This window comes from Aethalodelphis obliquidens, unplaced genomic scaffold (assembly GCF_003676395.1).
Source record: "Aethalodelphis obliquidens isolate GAN/ISIS:26980383/991018 unplaced genomic scaffold, ASM367639v1 scaffold15, whole genome shotgun sequence".
NCBI lineage: Eukaryota > Metazoa > Chordata > Mammalia > Artiodactyla > Delphinidae > Aethalodelphis > Aethalodelphis obliquidens.
The window spans coordinates 21,656,846-21,674,438 of record NW_020837959.1 but is presented as its reverse complement, the minus strand read 5'-3'; positions in this window follow the sequence as shown (position 1 = coordinate 21,674,438).

The window sequence follows — 17,593 nt, the reverse complement described above, 5'->3', positions numbered from 1 at the left end:
CAAAGAGGTGTCAAGTAAGCATCAATAAGTAGTCTGAATTTAGTGTAGACTACAGTTAATCGACTTTTTGAATGCCATTCCTAAAGTATTTTTATTGAAAAAATGGAAATTATATTGTGAACAGAATTACTAGAGATGTTTTTAAAATGTCAATAATTAGAAAGTATCATATAAAACATCTTTTAAGTGTTCAAGTAATATATTTTCTCATGTAATGTAGAAAAACTATCTTTGTCCTTTCAAAATCACATTACTCTCTTCAAGGAAAAACAAAACTGAATAACACTATTCAGTGGTAAAATCTGGAGAATCCTTTATGACTTTATGTTAAGAGAAATTCTCCTGAAAGGTAAACTTCAGTGGACACACTGTTCCTAAATACGTAACTGACTTAAAGAAATATTTGAATGTTAATCTTAGGACTGAGGTTTATTAAAATCCCATTCTTTATTAATTTTCAGTATTTTAACACCATTAATTATTAATTAATTAATTATTACTGTAATAATTTACAGTATTTTTTGTAAAATTAAGTAAGACATTTTGGCCAACTCAGTAATTAAAACATGGTTGCTTCTCATTACTGTTTACATACCCTCATCCTTACCACAACCTACCATATTGAGTGTTCTTCTATTTACTTATTTATCCGTTTATTTATATTATAATTCATTTAGTATTTTTGGTAAAAATCACCCATATCTCTCCCAGGAATTCATTAGAAAGAGTAGTAGAAAAGCCACACATATATCTCCGTGTTATGTTAACACAGCTATCATTTTCCTATGGGTAAAGCCTATTGTTTTATGATCACAACACATAGTTAATGTTCAATATATATTTGTGCATTTGAATTTATATAAAATTAGCTATGTTTAGATTACATCTAGATGTGGTGGGTAATTGCTAATCTATGGCTATGTAAAGAGGGATTAATGAGAGCTGTTGTCTATATAAAAGAAAAAGAATATTAGAAATGACATTGTTACCCAATGACCAATTGGGTAAGAATGGTCATTTCTTTATTTTTCTGGGAATAGGGACAGTGGGGTAGGGATGTCCAGTTTCTTCCCTACATGGTTCTGCTTTTCTTTTATACAGTGTCATCAATAATTTAGTTTCTGAAAATTTCTCCAAGGTTCTGTCATGGGAATATTGGTCAGCAGTCTCGGTGCCCAGGATTACTACATTTTTCCATTTCTTTCTGTGATTCTAAAGCATTTTCAGTGAAAGAGAAGGAATCAGAGATGCTAACTTGCTGACACCTAAGATGAGAAGTTCCATTATTTTATAAAATATCCTCTCAATCGTCTAATTCTAAACAAGCTGTACTGCAATTAAGTGTTTATATAATGCTGAACATACCCCAATATCATATGTAAATATTAATTTTCTAAGTCAATATTTATCAAAATCAGTACTTAAATCTGTAAGTCCAAAAATGGCAATAAATATACAGTTTGCATAAAACTATTTGCCTTAGAGATAAAATGAAATTATTTTTATGTTGAATAAATAAGAAGGTCCAATACAAAAACAATATATAATTCAATTTTCACTCCTAGTTTGAATAGTACCAGAGTGCATAGGTCATGTAGAGAGTAACATGTTAAAGTTTGATGTCTTTGAGTTCAAAACCATTCTCTCAAACCATTAAGTGCAGCAGTGTTACATGAATATAGATATATTTAATACAAAAAATACAATGGTTAAGGGTGATTTTTCTCTTTTCCAATAGAATAGTTGCAACTCTTTTGATAGCTTCACTCTCAATTTTCCTTTTTTCACCAATTCATTCAGGTATGTCTTAGTATATACCTTACTGCAATGCTGTATTAGTTTTTGGTTATATAGTAGTGAAACACAAATATCCTGCCCACATTGAACGAGCATTCCTTCACTGAACAGTGATTGCAGAGACACTATTTAATGGGACTTCTAATCAGATATGTTTGGAGTTAATAACAGTCATGATTACTGAAATTTATTTTACTACTCTAAACTCATATGACATTAAATAAACCCTCAGGTATATGTACGGGTTTGAAGCTCAGACTTTAGATTATGTGTAGCTGGTACTTTTAATAACAGTTTCTGAATATGAATTTCATGAATGTATAAAATGGAGAAACTAATTAGGAATAGTACTCTAAAGTTCAGTAAACATTTGAATCATTACAGAATACATTATTTGAGGTTAAATCCTAGTAGTACTTACTTCAATCCATCTATTTCTTGGAAGATAGAATATTTATAAATATATTAAACATAATCTTATTGTTCCCATTTAGAATTTCTTGAGTCTCATAGCCCTGAGATTTTAACACTTTCTCTGACCAGTGAGCTTAATTTATAATTGATATCTAATAATGAGTCATTATCCTGGTAATCTCTGCCCTCAGATATTGACTCTGTCCATTGTAACAACTGAATTCATAACTACTGTCACATTGTTTAATATTAGATGATTTATTAATATATTTTCCCTTCTATTTAAACAGTGCTATATCTACCTGCTTATGGAGAGCAAGAAAAGTCAATTGACACATGTTCTAAACAAACTTATCTTAAATAAGGTAAAACTCTTGAAAGTTTTTATCATCTGAATGAAAATGAACTAAAAAATAGTTTTAAACAAGATGATATATATTATTTTATCAAAGCATCAAGAAAATATATATGGATTGAAAGTTTTACAAACACCTCACATGTTATCAGAAAGTTTCAGTGTATAAAAGTTAAGACTAAACTTGGGAATTCAATAACATTCCTAAGAATCGCATGTAAACTAAATCTAATTTAAGGTTTGAAAGTTCCACTGATAAATATATGCCAGATTAAAATTGAGAAAAGATGTTGGGCCAAAAGATCCAAACTAAATCAACTCCATGTGCATTTAATAATACTTCAAGAATCTGAATAAATATGATAAGACAAAAATTTTTAGTTAAAATTAAAGTTATCCAAATTAAATTTACGGGGTAAGCAAATGTAGTTTTGAGTAAAAATAATATAAAATTGATCATTATGTTCAAAATTAATTTATTAATTGATCAAACCACCCATTCTTTGCTAAGTGCATGTTGTACAAATAAACTGAGTAAAATAATTTCTAGGATGGATGTTGTTGGAGATGCTAAGAAGAACAGGCAGTGTTTATATCATCCACAGTCTTAAAACATGAAATGGTAAATAAAAGCATATTCAAACACTAACTCCAATGCCACATTGAAGACTCACCATCCTCTTGGTCTCTGGGTTTCATGGGATCTTTTTCCTTCCCTTTCACATACACTTCAATACTTGCCATAATTGAATTATCTAGATAGTAAATTTTGGTGGTGTCCATTATACATGCCCTTTTCCTCTTTCGAGAATCTTTCTATCTTCAAGGTGTACAAGCTTTCCCTCTTTGCTATTATATAGGCCATCAACACTTATAGGGCTAGGGTAAGCCTGTGATTGTTCTACTCTGCCCATTAATGGGTGGGTAATTTTAATTCAGAGTTTGGAGTTAGGAAGGGGGAAAAGAGATAAATCTCAGTGAGAAACAGAGTAGGTCAAGAAGTGAAGCCATATGAGATGTGTAATGCCACGTCCAAAGTACATGTCCAAAGTGGGAAAAGGTATGTGAAACCTGGAGAAAATAGTAGAGTCAAATTCACAGCCTGGTGTATAAGGCAGGATAGCAACATTTGAGAGAGATGTGACTAAGGTAGATACTATGCATGTAAAATTCATTAATAGAGGTAGTGTATGTATTTCTGCATTTTATTTCTTAATGAATCATATATCCTCCAAGGCTGTAAGCAAATCTGTCCTTCACTCTGAAAGGAGACACTATATCTTCCAAGGCTGTTCACTATACAGTGAACAGCAAAAGTAGTTTTGCTACTACTTGCAAAAGTAGTCTGGAACAAAATCACTTTGTGCCCCTGTCACAACTTGCAAAGAGACATGAAAAGCCCATGGAGAATTGTCTTCCAATAGATGGTAGAGTCAGGGCAGCCATGGTAGGTAGGATGGCCAGGGAGACTTCATTGAGAAGGAGGAATTTTAGTAAAGACATGTAGAGAGTGGAAGCAGGAACAGGAACCATGTAAAATCTAGAGCATACCAAGATGGAGTCAAAAGTTATACAAAGATGTTGATGTGGGAATGGGCTTAGCACATTTGTGGGACAGGAGGGAGGCAAATATGACTGGAAAAGAATGAGGGAGGAGAAAGATAATACTAGATGAGCTCAAGGAAAAGAGTTTTGAATATTGACCTCTTACTACCTTCTTAAACTTTTCGATCGTTTCTCATAGTTTATTTTGACCTATTTAGGTAAACAATCTTCAAATTACGAGTTTTTTTCACTTTCTAGCCTGTTTTCTCTTAATTTACTGCACTTATTTTATTATCCAGCATGTTAAATGGACTTGGTGATTATGAATTTCTTTTCCTTTTTCCTGATTTTAAGGAGAATGAGTCCATCATTTTATAGTTTTGGATGATGTTTTTAGTAGGTCTATTTTTGTTGCCATTTATTGGGTAAAGAAAATTCTTCTTAATTCTTAATTTACAAAGAATTTTTGTCATACAATTATGTTGAATGCTATCAAATATTCTATCTGTATCTATTGAGATAATATGACTTTTTTCTTAAAGAAGTGAATAACAATATTTTTTGTAATTTATTGAGTTATCTTTTATTGACAAGAAAAAACCTAACATTGTATGTGTGCATTTGGTTCCCTAATATGTTTTTAGCCTTTATAGTCATATTAATAAGCAACATAGAATTTAATTTTCCTTTCTCATATTACTCTTGCTTGTTTTAGGATCAAACTTATGCTGTCTTTAGTGCATGGGTTGGACAGTATTCCTTATTTTCCTATTAGAAATATTTTTTAAAAATGTTTCTGGAAAAGTTTCTATAAGATAGGAATAATATGTTTCTTGACATTTAGCTAGAACTTGCATAGATAATCATATGGTGTCAAAATTTTCTTTGGGAAAAAATTGTAACAACTGCTTAATTGCATTAATTTATTGGTTTAAGGGAGTAATTATGCTTTTTCTTTCTCTTTGAGCCAAATTTGGTAGGTTAAGGTTTTTTTAGGATTTTCTAATTTAACTGGCATTACCTTTACAGTATTTTGTTTTAAAGTCTATTCTTTATATGTAACTATATTAACTTTTCATTCTTAACATTATTTCTGCCCTTTCTCCTCTTCTTATTAAGGCTAATCAGAAATATATTTTTTGGTTAGCTCTTTCTGAGAGTAAATTTATCTTGGTTCATCCTTTCTGTTATATTTTGTTTCCCAAATTCACTGATTTCAGATTTTGTTTTTATTAAATCCTCTTAACACGTTCTTTGGGTTTATTTTGCTATTTTTTTTATCTTCTTAAGTAGGATAATTAGCTTTAAATTTTAAGTCATTGTTTTTCTCAAATTACTCTTTAGAAAGCTATACATTTCTGCTCTAATTTCATCCCAACTTGTACACACATGCTCAAGAAACCAGTTTACACAATTGCCCAAATAATATTAAACTCAAAATATCTCACACATTGAATTTGTTTGATATCAAGACCAATTAATATACATTTCTTGTCCTGATATTGGTCTGTCTAAGGAGATGGGTGGTTAAGAAATGAATTCAATATATTGAGTAAGTATCATGGCAGAAATAAGCAAATAATACAGTTAAACTGGAAATACACATGGACATTTCTTGATTCAAATTAGAAAGCTTGTAGGCTTCCTAGACAAGTCAAATCTGAATAGCATTTTGCACCAATAAATGTTTAACAAATAAACAAGATGAGGAAGAAGAGAAATCCCAGGAAGACAGAAAACAAATTACATCAAGAGCAGAATGGAGAGGTCAAGCATTGCCAATATTAGGAAGTGTAAATAATTCAGTGCGTGTAGATCATGGATACTAGGTTACTGGTGTAATATCAAGACAGAAATCTTTTTCTCCGGACGCGCAGGCTCAGCGGCCATGGCTCACGGGCCCAGCCGCTCCACGGCATGTGGGATCTTCCCGGACCGGGGCACGAACCCGTGTCCCCTGCATCGGCAGGCTGACTCTCAACCACTGCGCCACCAGGGAAGCCCAAGACAGAAATCTTAATGAATTGAGTAGACTTGGGCCAATTTATAAAGTGTCTTAAATGTCAAGTTGATCACTTAGATTTATCCTGAAACTAATGGACATATTAGCAAAATATTTTAAGCAAATGAGTGGCACATTTATAATGTTGTTTAAGAAAATTCTGGTAGATGTGTGGAATATGTTGGATGTGAGGAAGTTCAATAATCTAGTCTAAATTTATTTATAAACATAACTAACTAGACTGCAACAGAGAGAAGACGAAAGGGCACAAATTCTTCAGATATTATAGACATAACATTGATGATACTCAGAAAATGAGTATATATGAGGAATTACAGGGAGAAGGAGAAAAGTAAAGGTCGATTCAAAACCTTATGTGAGTTCATGGTAAATGAATTGTGACATAAAGACAATCATGAGAGGGTCAGATTTTATTATTAAAATTGTGAGATGCATTACTTTGGAAATCAAGTGCCCTGGAATATTTAATTGATCATCTATATCACTGAACCTAATGGAGAAAAGAGTTTCATAAAAGAGCAACATAATATAATGTCTAATATTAGGTGACATAATATTAGGTCACTTTTTTTACATGTATGCTATTATTAGTAGCTTGGACAAAGTGCATTTCATAGCATGTGGACTGGAAGCCATGCTGCTGTGGATTAAGGAGTGAATAGCAGTGAGAAAAACACCAGCAACACTTTCAAGAAAATTGCCTCCACCTTTTGACTAATACCAAGTTTCAGTTACACAAGATGAGTAAGTCCTAGAGGTCTGCTGCACAGCATAGTTCTTAAAGTTCACATTACGGTATTGTATACTTAAAAAAACATTTCCAAGAGGATAGATCTTATGCAAAGTGTTCTTATCACAAAATAATAATAAGTAAGTAAAGAGGGTGTGAGGAAACTTTTGGAAGTGATGGACATGTTTATGGCATAGATTGTGGTGATGGTTTAGTTTATCTCCAAACTCATCAAGTTGTACACATTAAATATGTACAACTTTTTGTATGTCAGTCATACTTAATAAAGAGGTTAAAATAGTTGGCTCTAAAGGAATTGAAAAAGGGTGCATAAGAATGAGGAAGATGCTTTGGATTTCTGTAGTTACTTTTAAAATGGTAGAATATGTTTGTATGATGTTGGAATAGTAAGCAAAAATTAAGACAAAAACATCTTAATGTTAGATAATTCAAATAAAATGATAAGGACTGGGTTCTGTAAACCACTATGGTAGATTAATTAATTCATGGATGAGAAAATTTAGAACTTTTGAAGTTCTGAGATTTTAGAAAGTCCTGAAAATACCATATTTTGGGGTTTCCCTGGTGGCGCAGTGGTTGAGAGTCTGCCTGCCGATGCAGGGGACATGGGTTCGTGCCCCGGTCCGGGAGGATCCCACGTGCTGCGGAGCGGCTGGGCCCGTGAGCCATGGCCGCTGAGCCTGCGCGTCCGGAGCCTGTGCTCCGCAACGGGAGAGGCCGCAGCAGTGAGAGGCCCGCGTACCGCAAAAAAACCCCACAAAAAACCATATTTTGGTTCACAAAAAGAGATCAAATAATCTCACACATGAAGTCCAGAGCACACTAATGATTATGTATATAAACAGATGAATAAAGCTGAATAAATCTCAGAGCTGTATAGCTTATATCTGAGCAATTATTTTCAGTATAGTGCAATAATTGGTAGCAAAGATTTTATTGTGAGCAAAATTGGGACATTAGTCATTTCTCTGGAGTCATATTTGGCTTTTAATCCCACTCTTTAACTATTTTATATTGGGCAAGTTACTTAATTTTAATATTTACTTTCTCCCCTTTAAAATGCAAACAATAATTGTGCCTGTTTTGAAGATCATTGTAAAAGGTAAATGACATAGGACATTGTAAGATCTCAATATATGTTAACAGTTTGTTATTACATAGTTTTCCAGACCTGTTTCAATCCTTTTTCTTCTTTATGTGATTCTAAAAATTGTCTTTATTGGTTCTCATAAAATGACTACTCTCTTCTTAAACAGATTCTATATTTCCAGTGCTTCTACTGCTAGTTACGTGAGAAAATTACATTTTACAGTTTTATTATGCTTCCAAATAATTTATTATGTTAGGCTTTTTGATGGGGTGTTGCAAAGATTTTATTCTCTTCTCTCTTTTTTCCTGAGTTCACAAATGATAAGAAATGCCACTTGCTTACTGTGGGATATTTAGTCTCCCTCTCAAGGATGTTGGTGCCAAAGACAGTAGGAACACAAACCATGAACTAATACCACAAGGAAACTTCCAGCTATACCAGCTTTGAGCATCTCAGCTATTCAGCCTAAACATCTAATGATTAGATATTAGAACTGATATTTCACTCTGTTCCACTCTCGGGCTTACAACTTAATAGTCTTGATGCTAGGTATTTGGAAGATTTGGCTCTATGTTTGCTTTTTTTTAATTAATTTTCTAGAGCAATGCTATCCAATGGAACTTTTTGTGATGATGGAAATGTTCTATACCTCTGCTTTCCTATATGTAGCCACTAGTTACATGTAAATATTGAACAGTTGAAATGTGACTAGTGTGACAGAGGAATTAAGTTTTTAATTTTATTTAAAAGATAAATTTAAAGACACCCATAGCTAGTGGCTACTGGATTGGACTTAAAGTTCTTGAGTTACTGTTTTCAACATTTAAAATGGTTGTCTGAAATGGAGAATTATTCTCTAAATTGAGAATCTTTAAACTTTCTGCTTGAAGTCATGGTTACTGATTTTATACAAAATAACTGATATAATTGTTAACCTTTTTCCACCCCAAGTAAAGTCTTGGAATTTTACTGATGATCTTAAGTAAGCACATGAGCCCATCTGCATCATAAGAGACTCTCAGTTTCTATGTCTATGCTTGATATGTTTTGAATGATCTTAGCCATTGTGTGTGTGTGTGTGTGTGTGTGTGTGTGTGTGTGTGTGTGTTTTCAAGGCATACTGGGGGGCTGGTGATGCTGTAGATCCAGGAACAGAGCTAATGTTAAAACTGAATTTACCTGCAGAGATTTCACAGACTATCAAGGAGAGGCTCTGAGGAAATTGACAAGGAAATGATCACTATTATCCAGGCTATGAGAACATCAACTTCATGTGCTTTTCACATTTCAGTGCTTATTTACTAATGCCTTTGTTCTTTACTAGATCAAAGTAAAGTTTGTGAACATTTCTGAGGGATAGTAAATAACAGAGCTTGTTAGCTTTTATTATAAATATCTTTGTATTTGTTTTTTGTTCTGTTTTGTTTTTTTAGAAATGTGAAATGTATTTATATGTTAACTTTCTAAGAGTAAAACAATCAAAAGAGGATGTTTTTCCTTTTCTTAAGTCATTTCCTCTATTGCAATTGCTATTGCCTGTACCTCTTTAATCTGTAGCCAACTTCTCACATGTATCACACATTGCAGAGAAAGGCATATTGAATCCTACAGCCAAGGATGGTAGAGCTACATGGTTTGTGAGAGAACTGCCTATAGTCAGCATAGAAAAAAACAGTAATAGTGGAAACCCTGGTACTTTGCTCTTTAAGATCAATTTAGATAATATTAGCATGAACCAGCCTGATCTATTTAGGGGGTGGCCCAACCTAGCTTCTATCCAAGGCATTGAGTCCATAATTATTGCATCTTATTTAGAATCATTTTGGATAATCGGCAGTTAAAGCAAGCTAGACAGCCACTTGGCCTGTTAACTGAGAATCTGGACAGTAAAAATCAATTTAGAAGGAATTAATTAAGGTAATTCCTCCAAGGAGGCCCTTGCCGTGTCTTTGGCTTATAGAACGGGAGTTCATAGTATGATGGTAGAAAAACATTAAGTGATTAAAGCATCAGATGCAAATTGTGATGAGTGTTGCATAGAATAAAATAGGTTCATGAATGGGGAGGTTACAAATTACTGATTTCCTACAACCCTGAGGATGAAACTATAACTAATGTGGACTCTTGTCAGAATCTAGATTAGCTCTTAGAAAAATTTTGTATTTATATTTTACATTTCCAACATTTCATAGACCATAGTAGCAAATGCTGAATAATAAAGAAAATAGGAACAAAGAACTGAGTACAGTATTTTTGTAGGTAACCAGAATATGTCAAATATAAGCGGAATTAGATTTAGGAGCACCAATACATGGTGTACTGAGATATGTTTCATATGGTCCTGTAGAGTGATACATCCTCATCAGTGATAGAGGCTAATTTATTCAATATTATATGCTTGCAGGAAGCATACATTAAAGAAATATTGAATCTGCCTGAATAAAGATGAGTAGATTTGCCTCTTTCAAGAAATGATAGACAGGCTTCTTTCTTTTTCTTTGGTCTATTTCAACATGGTTGCATTTAGGCAACAGAATATATTTTAAATAAACTTCTGATATTCTTAGGTATGTTCATTCACAGATATTCCATAGATACTCAGAGCAAATGTAAAATATGCCAAAGAAATTGCATCAACTTAGCATTTTGTCTTTTACGCTCTACCTATCTTCACCCTTCTCATTTCAAGCCCAATTTTTATCTGTTACAATTCTCCATATCATAGAATTATATAAAAAGACTGTAAAGAATGTTATTCTTATATAGTGCTTAATTCTTTATGTACATTTGGAATATTTCATAATATACAGGAAAGAAATAAAATACAGTATGCTCTTTGCAGCCATAAAAGGAAAACAGGAAGGATATTATCCATCCTGCTCCATGTGTATGGTAACAGGACAACGCCTTTTACACAAAGTTGTCTGATAATTATTCTTTCAGAGATGCTCTCGCTCTTTCTCCTTATTGTGCTAAACCTGAAATGTGAGCGTGTTTCTCCCAGAAACAAGTTGCCAAGTAAAGAAGAATATTTACATTTGAAAACCCTTTTAAACTTTTTAAAAAGTTGCTGAAATTTAGGAAACTCTGAAGCCTGTAAGTAGCAGCAAGAGGTGAACCAATTAGGATTAACACATCGAATGATGCCTAATTCAGACATATTTCTAAGGCCCATACTTTTCTCTGATGTGTCAAACCAATTATTTCAGGCATATTTCAGGGATCTTTTTCTTTACAAATGTCTTTAGTAGCCAAAATAAAATGTTAACTGACACCTATAATGAATGTTTTAATTCTCTGTGTGCAGTTGGAATATAGAACCCATAAGAAAACATTAAGAAGAAAGTTATCTAACAGAAAGGTACTTTGCAGTTTCTCATTTGACCGTGAATTATGCCCATTGATCTGGAATATTTCTACACAAGGAAGTGGAAGACATGTAAAATAGCGAATGACTTTTCATAGAGGGAAACGATAGTAAAAGAATTTTATGATACCATTAGTCTGTACTTGAACATTTAAGTTACTGTATAATTTATTTCATATGCTTTCCCTTTCTCCTCTACACTTATTCAAAGCTTTAGACAGTGTAGACACTCTAAGAGAATAAAACAAAGGTGACTTTAACTTGAGGATTCCTTTTTTGATTTCTCATACTCTTCCCCCTCAGCTGTACCCACCTATTCAATTTCATAGTTTTAGTGCTATGGGGTATCATCCTCCCACAGTCTCAACTCTCCAAATACATTAGGAAAGTTAAAAGAGACAAAATGAAGCACATAGACATACATGAGCCTCCCTATCATAATCCCTGTTTTAGCTCTTCTTTAAAAACCAAAATTAATAAATATGAATATTTATATTCACATCACTTTGTAAAGAGTTAAGGGATAAAAATAATTAAAAGTCTACATCACACACTGCCCATTTGGACAGAAATAAACCTTGTTAAAATCGAATGCTGGGGGTGAGGACATGAGGGTCTGATTACCTGTTTATTCCCACTGTGGATATTGAAATATGGGCTGTAATGCTGAGTTATGATACACATCTTCCAGGCATCTGTGTATTACAGTACCTACAAAAACACCTTTAATTCAGGAAAATATTTGTCATCAATGATAAATATTTGTCATCAATAGTCTAAATATTATGTATATATTATTATATACATATATAATATATATATACTTTATATAGTATAACAAACACCATATTATAATATAATAACTTAATGTAATATATAATATATAAATTATACATGTAATAATAAGGAAAAATAATGAATAAAGGTTCAAAAAAAATACCCCACGAAACAAAATCATATGAATGTTGTCTAAAGGGCCAAGAGATCTGATGGACTGGGAAACAGGCAGGAGAATCCAGCTGTCACTGGCCCCCAGCCTGGGAATATATGACATAGACAGTCCTCCTCCCTCAGCCCTGTCTGGGCCACCCTGCCACATACACATTATCATCTCAAAGCACATAATATACATTTTTAAAAACCTCAATACAACTAAGCATCCTGGAGGGCCCTGGGGTAGCAAGAGTTTGGCCCACTGGAGCTGAGGAAGGAACTACGGGACAGGAGAGCCACTTTGTGTCTTGCCCAGCTGAGTTCTTTCTCTTCTTATGGTGAGTCGGGGGGAGGGTTGAGGTACCATGTTCACGTGACCAAGAGCTGACTCCCCCGTCTTCCAAGATGGTAAAGGAGAGGTCAGTTTGGAAATGTGCTGTATGCATGTCCAGAGCTCTTGGGGTGGGGGTGGGGTTTCTGTTCCAGGGGTTGAGGATGCTGGGAATGTGGCTGTGCCTGTCAAGTGCTTAGTTACTTGTCCTTGGTAGGGAAGAGCCCCCCCCATCCCCCAACAACCACTGCCCAGCATTTCCTCAATTCAAACCAAGATATTGTCCAAGACACATCCAGTAGAGGTCTCATGACAGCATCAGTAAGGAACAACTAGAAAAAAAAAGAAATGTAACCGTGTTTGGTGATGGATGTTAACTACACTTGTGGTGATCATTTCATAATATATACAAATATTAAATCATTGCTATACACCTGAAATATGTCAATTAAACCTCAAAAAAGAGAGACATTACAATCTAAAATTAATACTAATAAGAAATACAAAACATGCAATAAGAACATTTGTTATAAATTGCTTCTTAAAAAGGAAACAGGGTAAACCTCTTAATCGGCGTGACTACAAAAAATATTCTTATTTAGTCTAGAATCTCCTGTATGCTTTCCAAATTACTGTTGTTGCTTCTTCTGTTATGATCTGTGGTGGGTTTTTAGTGTGATAACTTTTCTGGACCAGACTACATTTCCCAGAATTCCATTCTCTGCATGTTTCTGTTGGAATGGTCCACCAGAGAGATTCCTGTGGGAGATTTGAAAGGCAGAAGTGAAGCAAGACCTATTTAGTAGCCTACAACTACTCCAACTTCCCTGAGATCATCCTCAACTTTGGATGAAGTTGAACCAAGTGTATGTTCCTAGCTCTGTGACAAAGGGCCTGGGCTTCTGAGGATACTGAGACCACCAATGTTAGAGGCACTAAGAACTAATGTAAGTTTGAGCCCTTCTTCATGGGTTCCAGCTTGTGCTTAATCTCTCCCATTTTACAGACATTTTGCCTTCCAAAGTGACTGCTCTGATTACTTCAAACTCTAGCAAACATCAAACTGAATATGACAGTCTTATTAGACAGCTTAACAAGTCCCCACAACTGCACAAGGTCAAAAAACGTTGACTGTAGCAGCCAGCCTCCAAGAAGATCCCTGTTGTTCCCTGACTCTTTGTATTTACACCTTTACGTGGTCCCCTCCCCCATTGTACCAGGACTGTCTGTGTGACCAATAGAAATGAGATAATGTATATCCCTCCAGATTAGGTTATAAAGGACTGCAGTTTTTCTCTTGGACAAGTTGGTGTTTTCTCTTTCTATTGCATAATTCACTCTGAGGAAACAAGCTGCTATGTTATGAGCAGCCATATGGAGACCCCCGTATATCAAGGAACTGAAGTTTCCAGCTAATAGCCATCAAGGAACTGAGAACTGCCATCAATGACATGACTCAGCTTGTAAGAACATCCTTCCCATTTGTGCCTTCAGATAGGACTACAGTCCTGACCAAGAACCTGACTACAATCTCATGAGAAACTCTGGGCCAGAACTACCCAGCTAAGTTGCTCCCAACTCACAGAAAGTGAGTGAAAATAAATGTTATTTTAAACCACTAAATTTTGGGGTAATTTGTAACACAGAAATAACTAATATAGAAATATTTATCAAATCATACCCTCCATGAACAAATTGACTAAAGGTGTAACTTTTATGAATTGATTTCTATAGAAGACTTTGATTTTCTCCTGAATAATATGTTTAGATTTTTAGTATGAGGTGACAGCTTTCTCTCTGATCTTAACAGTTTTATATCTGTATTATCTTTGTTAAATGTGCTCTCTTTATTGTGTTTGGTATTTTTTTCCTCTGTGCGTTGTGGCACTAGGGAACATGGTTTAAAAATCAATTACTAATTAGAATATAAGGTGAACAGTCTGAGCGTTTGGGAAATACAATAATGGGAGGCTCAGCTTGTCTCTTCCCCAAGTTTGTTCTTTCCCATCACTTTATCCTGTCTCACAACATCACCTATAAATTATTTTTCCCTAATATATTCCTCGATTTCTTCCATTTCTTGATTATCAGATTTGTACAGTAAGCTCTTTTTTTTTTTTTTTTTTTTTTTTTTGCGGTACGCGGGCCTGTCACCGCTGCAGCCTCTCCCGTTGCGGAGCACAGGCTCTGGATGCACAGGCTCAGCGGCCACGGCTCACGGGCCCAGCCGCTCCGCGCATGTGGGATCTTCCCGGACTGGGGCACGAACCCGTGTCCCCTGCATCGGCAGGCGGACTCTCAACCACTGCGCCAGCAGGGAAGCCCAGTAAGCTCTATTTTAAATCTCCAAAGAGTATCAAATAGTCACCACAAATTTAACATGTTCCAAATATTCCATATTACATTGCATTTGACAACCACATGGTACAAATAGTCTGCATTGATTTCTACAAATTCATGCGATCATTTTTTTTCTAGTTGGGAAAGTAAAAAGCTGGAGATTGTTAGGTGCCTGAGTGCAAAACAATTTTTGATAATTCAGGCCGTTTTTTACTCCTTTGTTTGCTGTTTCTGTTTCCACTGAGGGTTATTAAAACATGTTATTCTTGCCTGAAATATGCTCTTCTTCAGCTTCATTAGTGTGGAATACTGTGGGAAGTTCAGCAGCCCTGGCGATGGCTTCTCCATCTGGCTTCCTAATCACTGCTTTGCATCTAGGGATGTCCATTCTCCAGCTTCCTTGGTATCTAGACGTGGTCGTGCTGGTTGAAATAGAGGTAGGATTTTTATTCCACTGATGCTTGAGAAAAGAATATTTCCTAACAGCAACTTTATTTAGGTAATCTCCCAATGGTTTTAGGAGTTATTCCTGGAGGCTCAATCTAGCATTTACTATTTAATCCCTTCCGATATACTTAACCACTATCCTATTAAGTCCCTTTCTGCCTAACGTTCTATAGCATAATTTCCATATGCTACACTGACTTAAACTTACACTTTCACTTCCTCAACCCACCCTTCAATGTAATGTTCTCTAGCTCAGGCAATTCCATTGTTTCAGTTGCTGAGGCATAAGTCTTGGAGTCATATTTGACTCCTTCTTTTGTCCCTTCCTCATATGCAGCACAGCTGCCCATCATGCTGGCTAACATCCCTTTAAAATTAATCCAGAATCCCACCATTTTTTGCCATCTCTACCTCCACCTCCAGGGTTAAAGCCAAACTCACCTCTTTCCTTCATTATTGTAATGACTTTCTAATTGGTTTCCATGCTTCTAATCGTGCCTCCCTAAAATCTCCCCTCCGTTTAGCACATAGAGTGGTGCAACAATATCAGTCATATCTCACAATCATACATAAAACAGCAACAACCTCTCACCGTAGAATTAACTCCCTAGCCACTTGATCTTGTCTTATTTTTCTCCATACCATGTATCACTTTAGTATATAAGAGATGTTTACTCTGCATTGGTCTATTGGTTATCTAATTTTTGCACCCCATCCAGAAAACTACAAGCCATACGAAGCAAATAACGTTTTTCTGTTTCTGATTTATTACCAGCATCTAGAACAGCAGCTGGGCACATTAGGATGCTTAATAAATATTTGTTGAAGAAATGAATGACAGACTTCCACTAAATTCTTCTAATGACTCTTCATCTCACTAAGAATGAAGTACCTGGTGTTTTTCCTCCCTACGAGGCTCCGGGCTTCTCCTAACACTCTGACCTCATTCCTACATTGTTAACTCTGCTCCAGCCATATCAGCCTCAATATTTGTCTTTTAATATGTGTGTAATTGTCACCTCTGCCTATAGTGCTGTTCTTCTAGGTACCCATGTACCCTATTCCTGCACTTCTCAGTTTTTAATATTTCCTGTTTATAGAAGACAGTACTTTAATATGTTATTTGAATCCTTAAGAATTAGGGAAAATGTATTCTGATTTTAAATACATTTTAAATAGAAGCATATGGAATATTGTATATTATGCTCATCCTATGTAAGCATATGGAAACCCTCAGATAGGCTGAGAATGAGTGTCTAGGGCAATATTTTCTGCAAAAATACAGACAATATATCAAATGGATTTTTAACTTTGTAAAATGCCAAAGGAAGAGCTGAGACATTTAATAATTGCCAGAACCTTTCTCTGAAAGCTCACCAGGGCCATGAGTCATTGTTTAGGTGACAAGATGTCAGGATATGACAAGATATTCCTGTTATATAACATGACAAGGAGTTTAACCCAGTTCTAATGCTGAAAAATACAAGTCAAAGTAAAAATAAAAATGAAATAGGTCTTCTTTCGTTTCTTTGATGAAAAGATATCAAAGGACTTTATAAAGTACTTCTATTTTCAAAATGCACAAACTCAGAACCTGAGCCAAAAAGTAGGAGCCTTTTATAAATGGAGATTCAAGTGTTCTTTTAGTAGCCTAAGAGCAATCTTAAGGCAAACCTGGTAAAAGAACATACCTCTGTCAGAGTGCCACATTAACTATGAGGAAATTGTTTTTATTAAAAACGGAAAAATTTTGTTGAATAAAAATGAAAAATTTAGAAATATCACATCTTTAATAGATTTCCTGAATTTCTTTGGATTTATTTGAAACTATGTTACTATGGAGAGGAGTACTTTCCTAAAGAAAACAGAGCATTTTTATATACATTTAAGCATACAGATTTAGAATGTTCACATTTTTCAAAATATAAATTTTATTATGAAAAACTTCAATGAAGATGGATAAGCTTGTTAGTGAGATGAATTGCATGGTTTGTTGATTTTGGTAAATCAACTCATGTTAAAGAGAAGAATTTCAATTGTTACTATTAGCTTCATGAATTAATAAGAATACACATAGCTTACTAAATCATTATTTTGCAGTAATTATGAGTTGAAAGGCATTTTCTAACCATTAAACACCTGCTTCCCTTATAATTATCACCATTACCTAGTGAAGTAATTGAATAATTTACATTATACA